The sequence below is a fragment of the Ruditapes philippinarum genome, unplaced genomic scaffold (genome assembly GCF_026571515.1).
Source record: "Ruditapes philippinarum isolate M1 unplaced genomic scaffold, ASM2657151v2 ctg7939_1_1_1_1, whole genome shotgun sequence".
NCBI lineage: Eukaryota > Metazoa > Mollusca > Bivalvia > Venerida > Veneridae > Ruditapes > Ruditapes philippinarum.
The window spans coordinates 95,076-111,959 of NW_026865547.1; the positions used below are offsets into that span (position 1 = coordinate 95,076).

General features: G+C 31.4%; 1 long non-coding RNA gene across 1 annotated transcript; it reads right to left on the reverse strand.

The window, feature by feature from the left end:
• Window positions 1–7,903: 7,903 nt before the first annotated feature.
• On the reverse strand, window positions 7,904–16,368 carry LOC132729488 (uncharacterized). The gene is made up of 3 exons (XR_009625630.1): window positions 15,052–16,368; window positions 14,056–14,125; window positions 7,904–8,351 (listed from the first exon to the last, which is right to left on the reverse strand). It is a non-coding gene; the product is annotated as an uncharacterized LOC132729488 (long non-coding RNA).
• Between the last annotated feature and the right edge of the window lie 516 nt (window positions 16,369–16,884).

The following is a 16,884-nucleotide window of genomic DNA, read 5'->3' on the forward strand; positions in this document are numbered from 1 at the left end:
ACTTAACACCCCTGATAAACATTCTTCAAATCACCAAATTGCTGTTGTTTCGCTAAATAAAAAGTAGCTGCATTTGATTTTAACGGGGTTTTCTGATTGGGGAAGGAATTGTTATAAGTAACGTTTAATTTAATTATTTTATGTTTTTTACTGTTTTAAAATGGAAATAGTTAGAACTGCAAATTCTACATGCATGTCGTTTTACTATTTTAATAATTTCATCAAACAATTAATATTTGTATAGTTACTATTTTTAATTTTAAAAATGCATAAAATATTTCAATCATTACTAAAAAGATAATGTAATTTGGTTAGCAAATTGCTTGCTACTGTTCATGCTTTTAACAAATAAAGTGATTTGCTTATATATTCCCGGCAGCAGAAATAAGAAAATAATTTTTACAGTTAAAAAATTATAGGACCAAATTTAAACGAGTACTATTTTAGTCACAGTAAAAATGATCCACATAAGTATAATAATATTAAGCAAATACTTACATGTTTGATATTTATGCACTATTTAAAATGAATGAACACTATTTATGAATAACAACCCTCTTTGAAGCAATTTGGTTGTCTGCAGCTTAAAAATGGTGCTAATTAGCAAATACTTCTGTTAACGGTTAAATTGTTTGAGATGAAATGTGTTGCGTTTCATGGTAAACGTGTTGTAATTAAGCGCTGTAATACAAATCTGTTGAATAAAGATATGAATTTGTTTTCTTAAGTGTTACATATCATTAATTAAAGTCATTACAATATTTAACGTAAATATAACGTAATACACGGGGGAAAAACAGATTTAAAGACTCATGTTTATCTTCAAATATCAGCCATGACGGAAATAAACGTATTTCTTTGTGCAGCAGTAAAGCCATTAAGCAGCGTTGTGTTGAAATTTGGTAATTTATTGTTAAGATTACATTAGAAAGTCCACAGCGTATGCATTACGGACTTTTCGTATTCTTCAAGTAAAATTCTGAAAATTATGTATAGAAAAGCTATTACAGTACTTTTCGTAAACATAACAGATTGAACGGGAAAAAAATGAAACAGATTGTAAAATCCATACTTGTCTTTCAGTGTCAGCCATAACGATAAAACGTATTTCATGTATTTAATTCCATTTTTAAATTAATAAAACAGACTTTTATTACACCACTTCAGTAATTCAGTTAATATCTTTAATGATTTACTTCTTCGTATTACAACTTAATTAAGGCAAACATTGCTTTCTTTTTAAATTCCGTTGCACCCAAAAAAAAAATCTCCGTTGCGCAGACAAAATGTCCATTTCGCCGGCACACTATCCTTTACAACATTGCAGCTATTTGATTATTTGATATACGATTTATGTTTTTAAATATTTTTTTTTTCAATTTATTTATTCAAATAATATTGGTGTTAATTAATCTCATATATTAGTACATACGTTGTGCCGATTTTCCAAAATTATCTCCGTTGCGCCATGAAATTTCCATTTCGCCAGGCATATATAATCCTTCAGTGTAAACATATACAATTTATGAAACATATTAAAACATACTTACTTAATAGTGCTAAACAATCGTTTAAGATGCTAAAATTTAGCATATTGACTTAAAAAAGGCGTTATGTCGGTTTTTTTCTAAAAAAAATATCTCCGTTGCGCCATGAAATTTCCATTTCGCCAGGCATATAACCCTTCAGTGCAATTAAACATGTACAATTTATGAAACATTTTAAAACATACTTACTTAATAGTGCTAAACAATCATTTTAGATGTTTAAATATAGAACATTGACTTTAAAAAAGGCGTTGTGCCGCTTTTTCTAAAAAAAATATCTCCGTTGCGCCCGTTATATAATATAAATATAATATAAACAACGCAACTGCCGAAATAAACATCAAAATTATCGCCGTTTTCCTTCAATGACATTATCTTTCGATACATTCAAACGTGCCAGTCGGCTATGACCGAAGCCATCCGATTAAGTGGTTCCCAAACTTAAAAGCGCTGCGCATTTTGCACACGGCAAAGCTGGGGCCACATTATCGGATGGCTTCGGTCATAGCCGACTGGCACGTTTGAATTTCAATCGCAACTACTCGGCCCTTTCCGTCAGTCTTCGGATAAGGACCTCGAACACAATAGTATGAATACACAGAACGGATGCAGTATTTCGGTCTAACCTAACATAAGAAACTTAACATGTTAACAAATAGTAATTTAATGCTGGGAGTTGTTGACAAGTTTATTTCCAATATATGTAGTAAAAGTCCACCTAAAATAAGAGAATTCATATGTACAAAAGCAAACAATACATTATTTATATATTTATTATTATGGTTGTAGAAACCGAAAGTACAAATCAAAGCACAGAAGGCGCTGAATTTGTTTGGGTCTCAGAATGTAAGTAGGTGCAGGTTGTGAGATTATATGTATAGTGCCACCAATGTTTTCCAGCGTTCTAATTGTAGTAAATTGGCTATAAGACTAATTGCAACACTGATATTCAATCCAATGTTTATTTGACTTATCCTAAGCGAGCCCGAAAACCCTTCAGCCACGGTGAATTTATATGTGAACGGCCTGAAGAAAACCATATTATTCTAAATTAGGGCTTGTAACGACTTTAACTGTTGTTTAACACAGATGTAAATAATCCTGGGGTTACTATAAGCATGTATATTTATAAAGAATCAAAGGGCTGCAAGTTCTGTGGTATTTTCTGATCTTTGCAATCTAAATCGTACTGTATATATGTATGCATTTTCCTGTATAAGTTTATTTTTATTTATTATAATTCATTTGCAAGGCACCAGAGTTTGATACATACGGAATTCTGCATAACTAGAGTTGCATCAAAAAATCATTTATGTTCATTTTTTACGACAGCCACACTTTATCCTTGTATATCATGGCTACTTTCTTAACAAAGACAGAATTTAACAAAAAAAAAGTTTCCTCGACTTGGATTTGAACTCGAGACCTCTCACTCACTAAGCGAGCGCGTTACCACTGTACCACGGAGAAGTTATAGAATCAAGCCTGATTAACATCAAGTCATTCTAAATTTAGAACTTTTTGGATTTGTAATCCTTATTAATTTCGAGGTATTTTGTTCAGGATAAACCTGTTGTTTAAAATTGAAGTAAACATTTTAGCGAAAATCTTCTCCCCCAAACAGTCCGACATGTAGAATCTATATATTCCACTACTCGGTTTGTGTAGTATTCGGTAATCGACATCGCTAAAAATAGTATTTTCATTGATAAAATCATATTCATCCGCGTAATTTGTGATTGTGCATTTATTGACAATTCTATAAGCCAACGCTATTGTTTAATTTTGAATGCGTTGTAATTTGTTGGATACTTGTAACAAAATAAAATATTTCTTTCTTTTAAATCGCTAGTTTTAAGCTGTTTTGAGAACTACTTGTTGTTAGGTTTGTCGTAAACTTCTGTGTCAGAGATTGAATGTCCGCTTTGTATTTACTTATTTTCGATCAGAAAATACAATAAACAATATATGAAATCTTCGACCATTCGGGAATTACTTTGCTTGAAAATTAATGCGCCTGTCTTTGACCAACTTTACGCAGTGAACTGCCCTGAATTTTTCGGCGTTAGTGTACATACAAAAGGGAAGTAACCGCTTCAAAAAAGTGGACTACTTTCGGCATTTGCAATTAACAACATTAGACTCTGAAATTTCGCTACCATTATTTGTTTGGTCTGACGACCCAAACAAATAAAAACCAACCTGTTTAGTCGGATTTGTTTAAAATTGAAAATCAGCTGTCAGACATATTTTCAAGCATTATAAGAGTACCGGGACACACATTAAATGTCAACTATATACATTCGTTTTACATTATCTCTGTTTCTGTTTACATCTGAAACCACGTGGGAGAACTTCTTTCAATCCGTATTGTTTCCGAGGTTGTTATAGATAATAGCTGAGGCAGTTCCGAATGTCTACGCATCTGTTTTCAGTCAGAATACCTCGGTTTTATTGATATCTTGTAATTCGAAAAGTTGCAATGTGTTCAATCCAGTACTTCGGAAGAAAGTTTTTTTAGCAGGTACTCGCGTTACTGTAAAGCTCGCTTTGCGAGCAGGCCCTTTGCGCCTGCTGTTCGAGCTCACCATTACAATTGCACGAGAACTCATTTTCAATTATAGGAGAGTTATTAATAATTTGAAAACACACGAGATACACGTATAAGAAAAGATATATTTCAGATACTTAAGGAAGAGATTTATGGAATATATGATCGGTGTCGAGCTTTATCGAGTCAAGATTCACTTTGTAAAAACCAGGACAAACCTCCGATCCTAAGTACCAACCATATGTTCGAATAATCCTTTTTTAGCCTAATTTTATCATGTTTTTATATTATTTGAATGGTACAGCTCGAATTCGCTATTCCTTTCATTATCTGTTTACATCAATATTGACAAAAAGGGGTGTCGATAACTCTTATACTAAAGCATATTATTTATCGTCTTAATCTGTAATCATCCAAATAATTACTCATTTTTAACTGTTCAGCGTATAAGCGTAGTGGTTGAGTGTTGGCTTCCTCAGTGTAAAGACCCTGGTTCGATTCCTTGAAAAGGCATTTTTTCTTTACTTATATATTTTTTTTAATTTTCTTTTCAAAGATCTGGATTTTAGTTCCTCGTGAATTTAGTTCATACAATAGTTTGAGGCAATCCGCACAGTCGTGATTAGAGTGATAAATGAGGATTGGAAGATTTTTGAATATATAAATATACAATTGAGCCGAAATTAAAAAAAAATGTAGCAAATTGAATTCAGAGTTTTAAATAGCATTAAATTGACAATACTATTCACTCTGTTCAATGACTGTTAAAATCAAATACATTCAATTTTGCTATTTAACCTTTGTAAGTTTAACTTTAAATTGTTCAAAATTATAAATCACAGGTTTATAAGAGAATATTAAAATGTTTTTTGAAAGTAAAGACCATACAAACACAAAAAAATATTGCACAATTACAGATTTGAACTCTTCTAAACTCTCCTCACAATCTGAACTCTCTAACCACTACACTACTCAGTTTTACGCATCCATACCCAATTTTATTCTTCTATATTGCAATAAAAATGTAAAGTGTAATACCTAAATAACTTGCACAACCCATTATATCATAATGGTATGACCGATTAATGTAAACGTTATCGTGTTCGTCTTATACCATTCACAAAACAGTTTCAACGTGTAATTTTGGTTTGCCGCATCACCGCCCATATTTAAAGTAGATATTGCTCCGCGAAAGAAACGTGTTCAAGTAATTTTCTTATATAAAAACGTTTTTTCAGAAATACTCAAATTAATTTCAATCAAACAATTTCTTTCACATTACAACATACACTTCCGCCAACAATTAACATAAGATACAATTAGGGTAGAACACGACACTTTGTGAACTTTCGAGCAGAGTCTTGAAAATTAGCATGAAAAATGTTGACGTATTTCAGATTAGATTCCGTGGATTCTTTTTAATAGTTTCAGCCATTTTTTGTACACGACGTCAAAGTTGACCAACAAAGACCGTTCGCTGCGTATCCTTGGCAACTGTTAACGGGTTCTACCACGCCACCGGCTAACACATTATCTAAAATGCTACTGTATTCGACGGAATTTGTTTTTTTTCTTTTCTCTTTATGCTGATATAAGTATTTGTGTTAAAATTCCACTATAAATGACATTATGACCACTGCAGATATACGGAAATGTACGGAATTCTACATAAATTATTATAAATAGGTCTGAAATTTAAAATACGAAAGTGTGCAGGGCCGTATATCATGCAATACATATACATGTATGACTATAATATTCCGTAGTTCGTACATTCGAAATATACAGCAACTTTGTTGAACGAAGTCCGTACTTTACTTAAATACGGATCTTTTTATTAAAAGTCCGTAAATTCCTAAAATACCAAATTTCGTATTCTTGCAAATACGGAGTCTGTATACAAATATAAAGAACCAAGATGTAATCCGGAATTACCATTTTCCTTTTAAAGGAAAGAAAAAGTCTGATCTGACATTTGTCAGAAAACATAAAAAGTAAAGCTTTAAATAAATGAAATATTTTGCGGTTTTATGGAGGTATAACCAAGTCTCGTCTGTAGTAATAATATAGACACTGTCGACGATATCTTTGCAAAAATTCTGCTTAATCCACAACTCGTCTTTCCTTCTGTACATCTATCAAGAGGCGTGGCACCCATCGAGCATGGACCTATTTTAACGGAAAGAAAATATTTAAACACAAATAAGATATCTCTGTACAATAATAATTTTGCAATTCATAATTTGGGGGTGTATAACAACATAGAATAATTATTTTGAAAAGTGCATTATGACATTTTATGACAAATTATCACATAAACCGCGGCGCAGGAGTGTAATAAATAGAGGATATTCAAGTTTTTTCTATAAATACATGATTTATTTTCATCGAGTGGTATGAAAATAAATATTTCTTGAGTGGCGGTAGTCACGAGTGAAATATGGTAATTTTCATGCCACAAGATGAAAATAAATCATGTATTTATAGAAAAAAACTTGAATTTTCTGTTTATTATATACATATTTCACTTTTTTGACATTAAAATTTGAAAGACTTTCCCTTAAATTTTGTGTACAGGCAGAATTTAAAAGAAAGTAGTCCGGCAAGACACCAGTGAAAATACGGAAAATATGTTTCACTGCAGTGAAAAATAATTTTTTACAGTGATTTTTCCATGAACAAATATCTTATTGAGGTAAACCATTTTTAATATGAAATAAAATGGCAGACTATCTAAGTAAAAAGTATGCGACATATGTTTGCGGTTCGGATTGGAATATCCGTCCCTCGGAACGGATATTCCGATATGAACCGTAACATATGACAGATATTATTAATCTGTCATAAGTTGCGGTTCGGACCGGAATATCCGTCCAGAGGGGACCCGCCCATTGAGCGGTAACGAGGCGTGCCGAGTTAGCCAACGGGCAGGTTCCCGAGGGACGGATTTTCCGATCCGAACCGTAAATATATGTCGGATATTTTTTCTTGCAAATTTTGCCATATTATTACATATTTAAAATGGTTTACCTCAATATGATATATGTTCATGGAAATTAAAGTCATTTCATCCCTAACTATTTCTTACAATACTAGCGTATTCATGAACTTACAAGTTAAATAACAACGGCAAAATGACGTCATCCTAAGCAGCACATATTTCCCTTCTAAAACGACGTCATTTTAACGCGATTCATTCGTAAACTGCACTAAAATGACGTTTTTTGACACGCGACTCATCTGGCTCCCCCACCGCACAGCCCCCCCCCCACCCCCCTGCCAGCAGCCAATTGTATAAACAATGTACCACACGGTTACGGTAGCCAGTCCGGTAACCTCGCGGTAAGTGATTGTATAATAAATATCAAAACCAATACCCGCGGTTAAATCTAACCCAGGTACTGAAGCTTGCACAGGAACTTGAAATTCTATCAATATTAATGATAATATCCGAAATATACCCCTATACAGTATAAATAAATTTTGGATATTATCATTAATATTGATAGAATTTCAAGTTCCTGTGGAAGCTTGGTAACTGCACGGTAACCAAAACAAATATTTCGCGGACATTTTACGCGTAAGGACAGACAACCCCACAATTCCGACGAATTGACAGATAGTTGACTGATTTGATGGACGAGGAGTTACAAAAAAGATATAGATTTCCTGCAGACAACATTAAAAAACTTATTTGAGTTCTTTGACTGAACATGTACAGTATAGATTAATAATATCCCTCGGATTCACTCCTTTATGACGCAAGTCACAAATAAATATAATATATCAAAAAATTATCCATGATCTTGTCGTATAGCTGGTTGCACAGGCTAATTAGTCATACATGCTATATTCAAAAAGAATGACAAGTCAACATGTATATACATATATTAGGGTTTTTATTTCTTAATGTGCACTATGGAACATGACATGATTTATGAGTATTATAGTGCAGGAGATGCATACGGACTGACCTTATGTCAGGATGATTTATATATGTAACTCTAAAACGTGTGTATTTATATACATTATAAAATGTCCTTAGGACAGGTTGATATTATATATACTATTCTCAAATGTCAGAGAGGGAGTTCAGTTTTGGTATTCAACTCGTTCACATGTGTGTTTGTATTTGTATATTAAAAGTATGTAACATCCGTGAGTTCTTCCTACGTTATACGACAACGGTTGATTTGGTGCCGTGACCAGGATGTCGAAGCGACGATTTTGGATAGCGGGACACAACGAAGTACCTGTAACAGAAAATTAAAGGTGAGTGATCGTTAATATACTAGTAATTTGCTAATTTTGAAGATGTCAGATCAAGATATAGCTACAATTTTTGAACATTTGTCAGATAAATTAGAAAATATTTCAACTGTCATAGGTACACAGGGTTTATCAGAAATAGTACAAAATTTTGATGGAAATTCTAAATATTTTAATGACTGGATAAAATCTATAGAAAAATATGCTGTTTTAAAAGGTTTGGATGATAATAAAATAAAATTAGTCGCATTTCAATCAAGTAAAGGGACTGTAAGCGATTTTATATGTAGATATTTGCGTGATAATCATCGTAATTCGTGGGAACAATTAAAAGAAGAAATAAGTACTAGATTTGGGGAAATTAAAGATTTACATCATGAATTTTATCTTTTGAGAAATTTAAAACAAGATTTGGGAGAAAGTGTTCAAATTTTTGGGGAAAAATTTATTAATTGTGCTGAAACCGCTTATGAAAATTATAAACTAGGAGATAATAGTTTAATTGAACTTCAGTTAGTAGAATTGTTTACGGATAATTTAGCGCATTATTATTTAAAACTTAAACTTATGAGAGAAAAGCCAAAAACTTTACAAGAAACAATTACTTGCGCAATGAATGAACAGAATTTCAGAGCTAGATTTTCTGCCAGAGTAAAATTTTCTAATTCTCAAAATCACGCAAAATACAATAATTACAGAGCAAATAATTCTAATCATTATTATACAAGAATTTTTTGCGTGTACTGTAAGAGACCAGGTCACCATGTGCGTAATTGTAGATTTAGGAAAAATGAAATATATTCTGTATTTCACCGACAAAATTTTTCACGATTTAGAAAAAATAATAGCAATAATAGTTTGAAATCAAAGATTAAGTGCTGGAAATGTAATAATTTTGGTCATATTATGCGTGAATGTCGTAAACAAAATTTTTACGACAGAAACAAAATAAATTTTCAGGAAAACTAGCAAGTTCCTGTCACAAAGGGGTCATTGACAGGAACGATAAAATACCAAAATTTAGTATAGCATTAGCTGGAAGCCCTAATTCGTGTTTGATTAAAATAGAAAACTATAAATACAGATCGTTAGTAGATTCAGGTGCTGAAGTTTGTCTTCTGCATCGCAGAATATATAGAAAATTGAAGAATCCCCCTCAACTTATAAAACAGAAAATAAATTTATGTTCAGTTGACGGAAATTATTTACATATAGATGGTTATATAAATCTTAATTTTCAAATAGGGAAAACAGAAACAACTCAAAAATTCTATGTTGTTTCTAAAATGAATAGAAATATTATTTTAGGCCGTGATTGGTTAACACAAAATGGCGTTAGATTATATTTTGATTTAGGCTGCTTAAGAGTTAATAATACATATGTACCCCTCGAAGAAGATATTCATATTGCATCAATTGTTAGATTAAAACAGGATGTTATTCTGAAACCTCAAACAGTTAATGTGTGCACCGCTAAGTTAAAACAAAATCCAGGCTTAGAAAATGATAAATTATATGAATTAAAAAGTATAGAAACTGGAATGATTGCTTCTGAACCAGGTCTTATGATAACAAATTCTGTTATGAAACTTTCGGCTGATAGAAGATTTCCTATTATGATTGTCAATAATACACATAAAACTATAAGATTAAAACGAAATTCAGTAGTTGCTAAAGTTTCAGAAGTTGAGAGCATTAACTCGGTCACAGAGGCTCTTCAAACAACTTCCCCTCTTAACAACGATTTCGAACGTGATATTCATACACCTTCAGAGCATTTTAATATTGTTAGAGACTTATTAAGGAAAAATAGAAATATTTTCGCAAATAAAGATTCTGAATTATCACAGACAGATACTGTAACCATGAAAATACCAACAGGTAATCATCCTCCAATCAAATTACGCCCATATCGCACACCTTTAAACAATAGAAAATTTATGAGTGACGCAATCGATGAGATGTTAGATGCTAATATTATAAGAAGAAGTCATAGCCCTTATTCATTTCCTGTTGTTATTGTCGGGAAACGTGACGGCAGTAAACGGTTTTGTGTTGATTTTAGACAATTGAATAAAATTACAAAGCCAACATCATATCCTCTCCCATTAATTGACGATATTTTAACACTACTAGGGTCTTCAAAATATTTTACAACACTAGACATGCGCTCAGGGTTTTGGCAAATACCCGTGCATGAATCAGACAAGGAAAAAACGGCTTTTACGACATTCCGAGGCTTGTTTGAGTTCAACCGAACCCCTTTTGGCCTAGTTTCTGCCCCTGGAGTTTTCCAAGAACTCATGTCACATGTCTTACAAGGTTTAGAGGCATTTGCTGTCAGTTATCTTGACGACATTCTAATATTTTCGAAGTCATTAAATGAACATTTATCACATATACAGACAGTATTTTCAAAGCTTAAAGAGCATAAATTAAAACTTAAACTGAAAAAGTGCAGTTTTATTCAGCAACAAACAAAGTACCTTGGTTTTATAATTGATCATGAAGGTATAAAACCAGACCCAGAAAAAGTAAAAGCTATTAGGTCACTTCCGGTACCAAAATGTGTTAAAGATGTCAGATCTTTACTTGGTGCTGCTGGTTTTTATAGAAGATTTTGCCCTAAATATTCTAAAATTGTTGAACCTCTAATCAATCTTACAAGAAAACGTGTTTTGTTTAAATGGACAAAAGAATGTCAAGAAAGTTTTGAACAATTAAAGAAAATGTTAACACGTATTCCACTTTTAGCATTCCCAGACCCAAATAAGCCTTATATTCTATACACGGACTCCTCAGATTTAGTGGTCGGAGCATGTTTAAGTCAGAAATGTGACAAATCTGGTATTGAAAAACCTATATACTTCTTATCTCATAAATTAAGTGAATCTCAAAGAAAGTATAGTACCATAGAAAAAGAAGCATTCAGTATTCATTATGCGTTACAAAAATTAGATGTTTATTTACATAATGCAGAGTTTACTATATTTACAGACCATAAACCTTTAAAATATCTTTTAGAAGCACCTATGCAAAACAAAAGAATTCAGCTTTGGGCTTTAAATATTTCTGCCTATAACTGTAAAATTGAATATTTGCCAGGAAAATTAAATTTAATTGCCGATTTCTTTTCTAGACCTCCAGCTGATGATAAAAATGCTAACAAGTCCGATATTGAACTTTATGAGCCTGATATAAATGACAATGCCTTCGAAATAACAGTCTCAAATTCAAGTAATAATTCAAATAATGATAATACACATGCTGTGAAAACTGATGAAAGCTATGAAGTAAATGCTTTTGATTCTACGCACTTTAATGCCAAAGAAATAGCAAACAAAGAATACCAATTTCAAGAGCCAATTGTAGAAGATATTAAACAATTCGAAAAATTAAATATGGCCTCAGAGCAAGATAAAGATCAAACTATTCTTGAACTGAAAATGTTACTACGTCACGGACAGCCAACTAAATCAGTGCAGAGCAAATATTTAGAAATTGACCAAGTTCTTTATTATCTGTCTAATGTAGATGATAATCCTAATCTTAGATTGTTTGTTCCGCAACACTTAAAACACCTTGTCATTACTCAATATCATTTAAATAATGGTCACCCAGGAACACAGAGGTTATTTACAACAATAAAACAAAAATATTTTTGGCCAAATATGTTCAAAGAATTGTATGAATATGTTTCTAAATGTGTTGATTGTCAGTCACGTAATCTTACAAAAATAAAAGCACCTATGGGCGAAACAAGAGTACCAATGTATTCATTCCAGACCATGAGTATCGACGTTATAGGGCCATATGAAAAAACAATGAGTGGTAACCGCTACATTATTTGTTTTATTGACCTTTACAGTGGTTATCCCGAGTGTTTCCCTACTGCTGACAAAAGTACTGATACAATTATACATTTACTATTAGAAGAAATTTACCCTAGATACGCATGTCCATTACAAATTGTCACTGACAATGGATCAGAATTCACAAGTAATGCTTTCAAAGAAACACTTAAAGAGTTAAGAATTGATCACGTGCGTACAACTACCTATCATGCTGCCGGAAACGCGAAAAATGAACGTTCTCACCATGTCATACATGATATCTTAGCTAAAAGAATCCAGGGAAATCTCAAACAATGGGATATTCATCTTAACATGACACTAGCCGCACTTAGATTCAATGTCTCTAGGACTTCAAAGCATAGTCCATTTTATTTGTTATATAACCGTGATCCAATTCTCCCGGTGGACCTGTTGCTACAACCAAGGCAGCGCTATCATGGCGAAGAGTATCACAAAATTGCATTACAAGAACAACATAATACTTTTCTATCTGTTTATAAGAACCTTAAAAAAGCAAAACGAGAACAAGCTAGCTATGCAGATAAGACCGCAAAAGATATCAAATTTGAAATAGGCGATCCCGTATTTTATAAAAATTTTCGTAAGAGAAGCAAACTAGATGTGAATTGGAAGCCATTTTATAGAATTATGGAGAAAAGGTCACCATTAACTTATATAATAAAAAATCAATTTGACAATTCAACAGTTAAAGTCCATGCAGAACAAATTAGGCTTGCAAATATTAATGACTGGTCAATACCAAAAGCAGATAATACTGGCAGACCAAAAAGAAATGCCACATTTGTAGTTACACCTGAAAATAGCGATACTGATGATGCTTCAGAAATACCAGAATCAGTATTACCCCAAGTTGCTAAGAATGTAAGAAAAGAAAGGTCAAATTCTGATAGTGAAGATGATATTCCATTAGCTGAATTACAGAAACATCTTCGACAACAACAACAAATTTCAAATAATGAAAATGCTCAAAGTAATGCACATTCAGAAGAAATGCAATCGCAGACTGATTCAGAATTATCAGACTCAAATTCCATACAAGTAAATAGCAATCCTCAGTCAAAAGCAGCATATAATACTATTCAGTCAGATTCAATGGCTGATGATAATGATTCCGATAATGAGATGTTTATAAACTCTGTTTCTACTAAAAAGAAAAGTATTGTAAAACCACGATATAAAGTATCTGGTAAGGTAAACACAAAGGTACATAATAATAATAAACGCTTGAAACCGAATGTTAAAATGTTTTTACAAGGATTAGCCAGTATGCTATAGAAAGTTATATTCCGTGTTATGTGCTATACTAATTTTCGGTAAATTGACCTCAGGCATTGTAAATAGTTATTATAGGAAAAAATATATATATGTTACAAGAAAACAATATAAAACAAAACAGAAAATTACATTATTTAATCATATATCTTTATATTTTTGGTGGTTGTATTCATTTATATCAAGTTTCAACTTGCTTTTATTAGAAATATATATCTTTGATTTTTTTATTATTGCTTAAAATGATCGTTATTCGCTATATGTTTATTAATAGATCGGTTAATTAAAATGCATTTCAAAGTAAATGACAGCACTTAATCATGAGTTTCAAATTGATTATTTACTTTATTTCATATTAGAATAACATGTGTATACATACATGTTTCAACTGTCAACGCACAATCATTAAATAAAGTTTAAATTGGGATAAGTCTTATTGTCGAAATAAACTAAAGTTAATAGCTTAGTTAAAACTAACAAAATATGTCTAGAAAAGTAAAAAAAATTTAAATATCAAGTATTACATAAATAAGATACTTACACTAGAGAACATCTTTCATTGGAATTCTTATCCTATGCATTTTATGACAGTTGTCTTGTTGTTCATATATCTGAAACAAAATTATGTTTATTGTATATAATATCTATTAACCGATCTGACAACGGACGAAAATGCAAAATATTGGTCTAACGATCACTTGTCGTCCAGCCAAGACAGAGAGGTGCGAGCGAATTCGCCGGTACAGTCAAACACCGCCTGACTAGAAATATTACAGTCAGCCTCTACGATGTCAAACTATGTACAACAAAAACCATGCAGATATAACCATAAACACCTTCTTCGATGTAAAACCATGCAGATATAACCATAAACACCTTCTTCGATGTAAAACCATGCAGATATAACCATAAACACCTTCTTCGATGTAAAATTATATGAAATAAGCGTCTACGATGTTTAAAATATATAACTATGCTGACACAGCCGTCAACAACAACAACAACAACAACAACAACAACAAAATTGTGGAATCAAATAAACTTTTGTTCCTGTCTTCAACCAGAGAAGCCGAAAACTTCCGTTTATCAATAGAATGTGTTTTTATATGTGTTATATAAACTTAAAAACAAAAACCCAGAGAAATACTGATGACAAATTCTTATCAAAATAATTATTTGTGCGCGACAGAGATATCCAAAATAAATATCACATAAACATTTGCGAGAATCGTGCAACAGTAAACTATTATTTTAATTATCTTATTACTCAAAAACATTGCTACATAAATGAAGAATTATAGATCTATCATCACTTTGTTGTATTGTTCACAAGACATTCTTTTTACGACGAAACAAGAACAGCGTTTACAGATGTGCCAATAAATATTCGAATATAACTTTATCAACTTGTGTATAAAGTCTACGTTTACACATATCAAATACATATATATTAATTTAAAAGAATCTTCAAGAACATCAAACATTTATGAACAATTATGAGTGTCAATTTAAAATTATAATTAAAAAAGCTACATACCAACGATTTGAAATTCCCGACACGTCACGAAGACCAAGCCATACTGATGTCAGCAAGTACCTGTTACAAAAAATATACGTGTCACAGGAAGTGTTCAATGCGCATGCACAATACACGTTTTACAGGAAATGAAACACCTGGACATTTTATCAATTATCAATTGTTTATAATATTTTTTTTAACTTTTTCGTATATAAATATCTTTTCTACTCTTATCATACATATAATTCTGTTAAATTTTATACCTTAAAGTTTTTCTAATTAATATTCTTAAAATAATTTGTTCTTTGAATATTGTTAACTTATTTGTTTGTTTTTTATGTTTTCTTGATCTCTAGAAATTAACTTTTTTTTATTTTTTTATGATGAAATAAAGGAAATTTAATATTTATTGAAAAACTTATAAAGCTATAATATTTACCTTATGTTACTTTAACATATTATTTTTGTATTTTTTTTGCATAAAGATGTTACTTTAACATATTATTTTTGTATTTTTTTTGCATAAAGATTAATCGAACATTTAACAATAATTATTATTTTACTTATTCAAAACTTTTAAAACTAATATCAAAAGTAAACTTACCTGTGCTACATTGTATCTATCCAAATTTTTCTATTAAAATGAATTCAAACAAAAAGGTTACGCACGATATACAATTGACCAATCAGAGATTATATGACTTAAGGTGATTTTTTCTTTTAAAAATAAACTAATAAAAAGTCATTAGATAACATCTCTGACCGGACATCTCTGACCGGATATTACCTTCGGCGATTTTTCTTTGAGAATAAAGTAACAAAAGGTTGATGTAAAACATCCTTACCTTAGGGGTAAAACAGATGTCAAGTTGATTTGTTACAACGAGTTTGAAATATTTGATAGTAACCTTGTTTAAAACTTTTTTTTTTAAATATTTTTTTTATAAGTAATGGAGGTATTGTCGTATAGCTGGTTGCACAGGCTAATTAGTCATACATGCTATATTCAAAAAGAATGACAAGTCAACATGTATATACATATATTAGGGTTTTTATTTCTTAATGTGCACTATGGAACATGACATGATTTATGAGTATTATAGTGCAGGAGATGCATACGGACTGACCTTATGTCAGGATGATTTATATATGTAACTCTAAAACGTGTGTATTTATATACATTATAAAATGTCCTTAGGACAGGTTGATATTATATATACGATTCTCAAATGTCAGAGAGGAGTTCAGTTTTGGTATTCAACTCGTTCACATGTGTGTTTGTATTTGTATATTAAAAGTATGTAACATCCGTGAGTTCTTTCTACGTTATACGACAATCTCTTGTTTATATTTATATTAGTCAATGTATTTTTATAAACTATCTTGTAAACTTGAATGAAGTTTCTACGTCATACTAGTGTACACGATGACATCAATAATATTGATTACATCACAGCTTTGTGTATGGAAGACAGGTTTCGCCATAATCATTGTTCAACTAGCACACGATCTTTGCAGTTGTAGAGCATACATACATATATGACATACACGATTGAATAATTCTGTAACTTGTTCAGTAGATCTAGATCTATAGCATATTATTTTTAAATTTCATAGACAACATTTAAGAAAAAGAAAAGGTAGGCCTACCTTTTGGCTTAATTGTTTTTTTTTAATTTCCCGCGGTATATCTTTTCACATGTTATGATAAAATAAAGTAGAATTAGATCATTCTTGTTCCATTTCATAATTATCTAGCAATAAATGCAGCAAAAGAATTTAATTCATCATATCAAAGTCAAGCATTGGACATATAAAAAAGCACTATTGAACAAAATAACAAGAATAAAG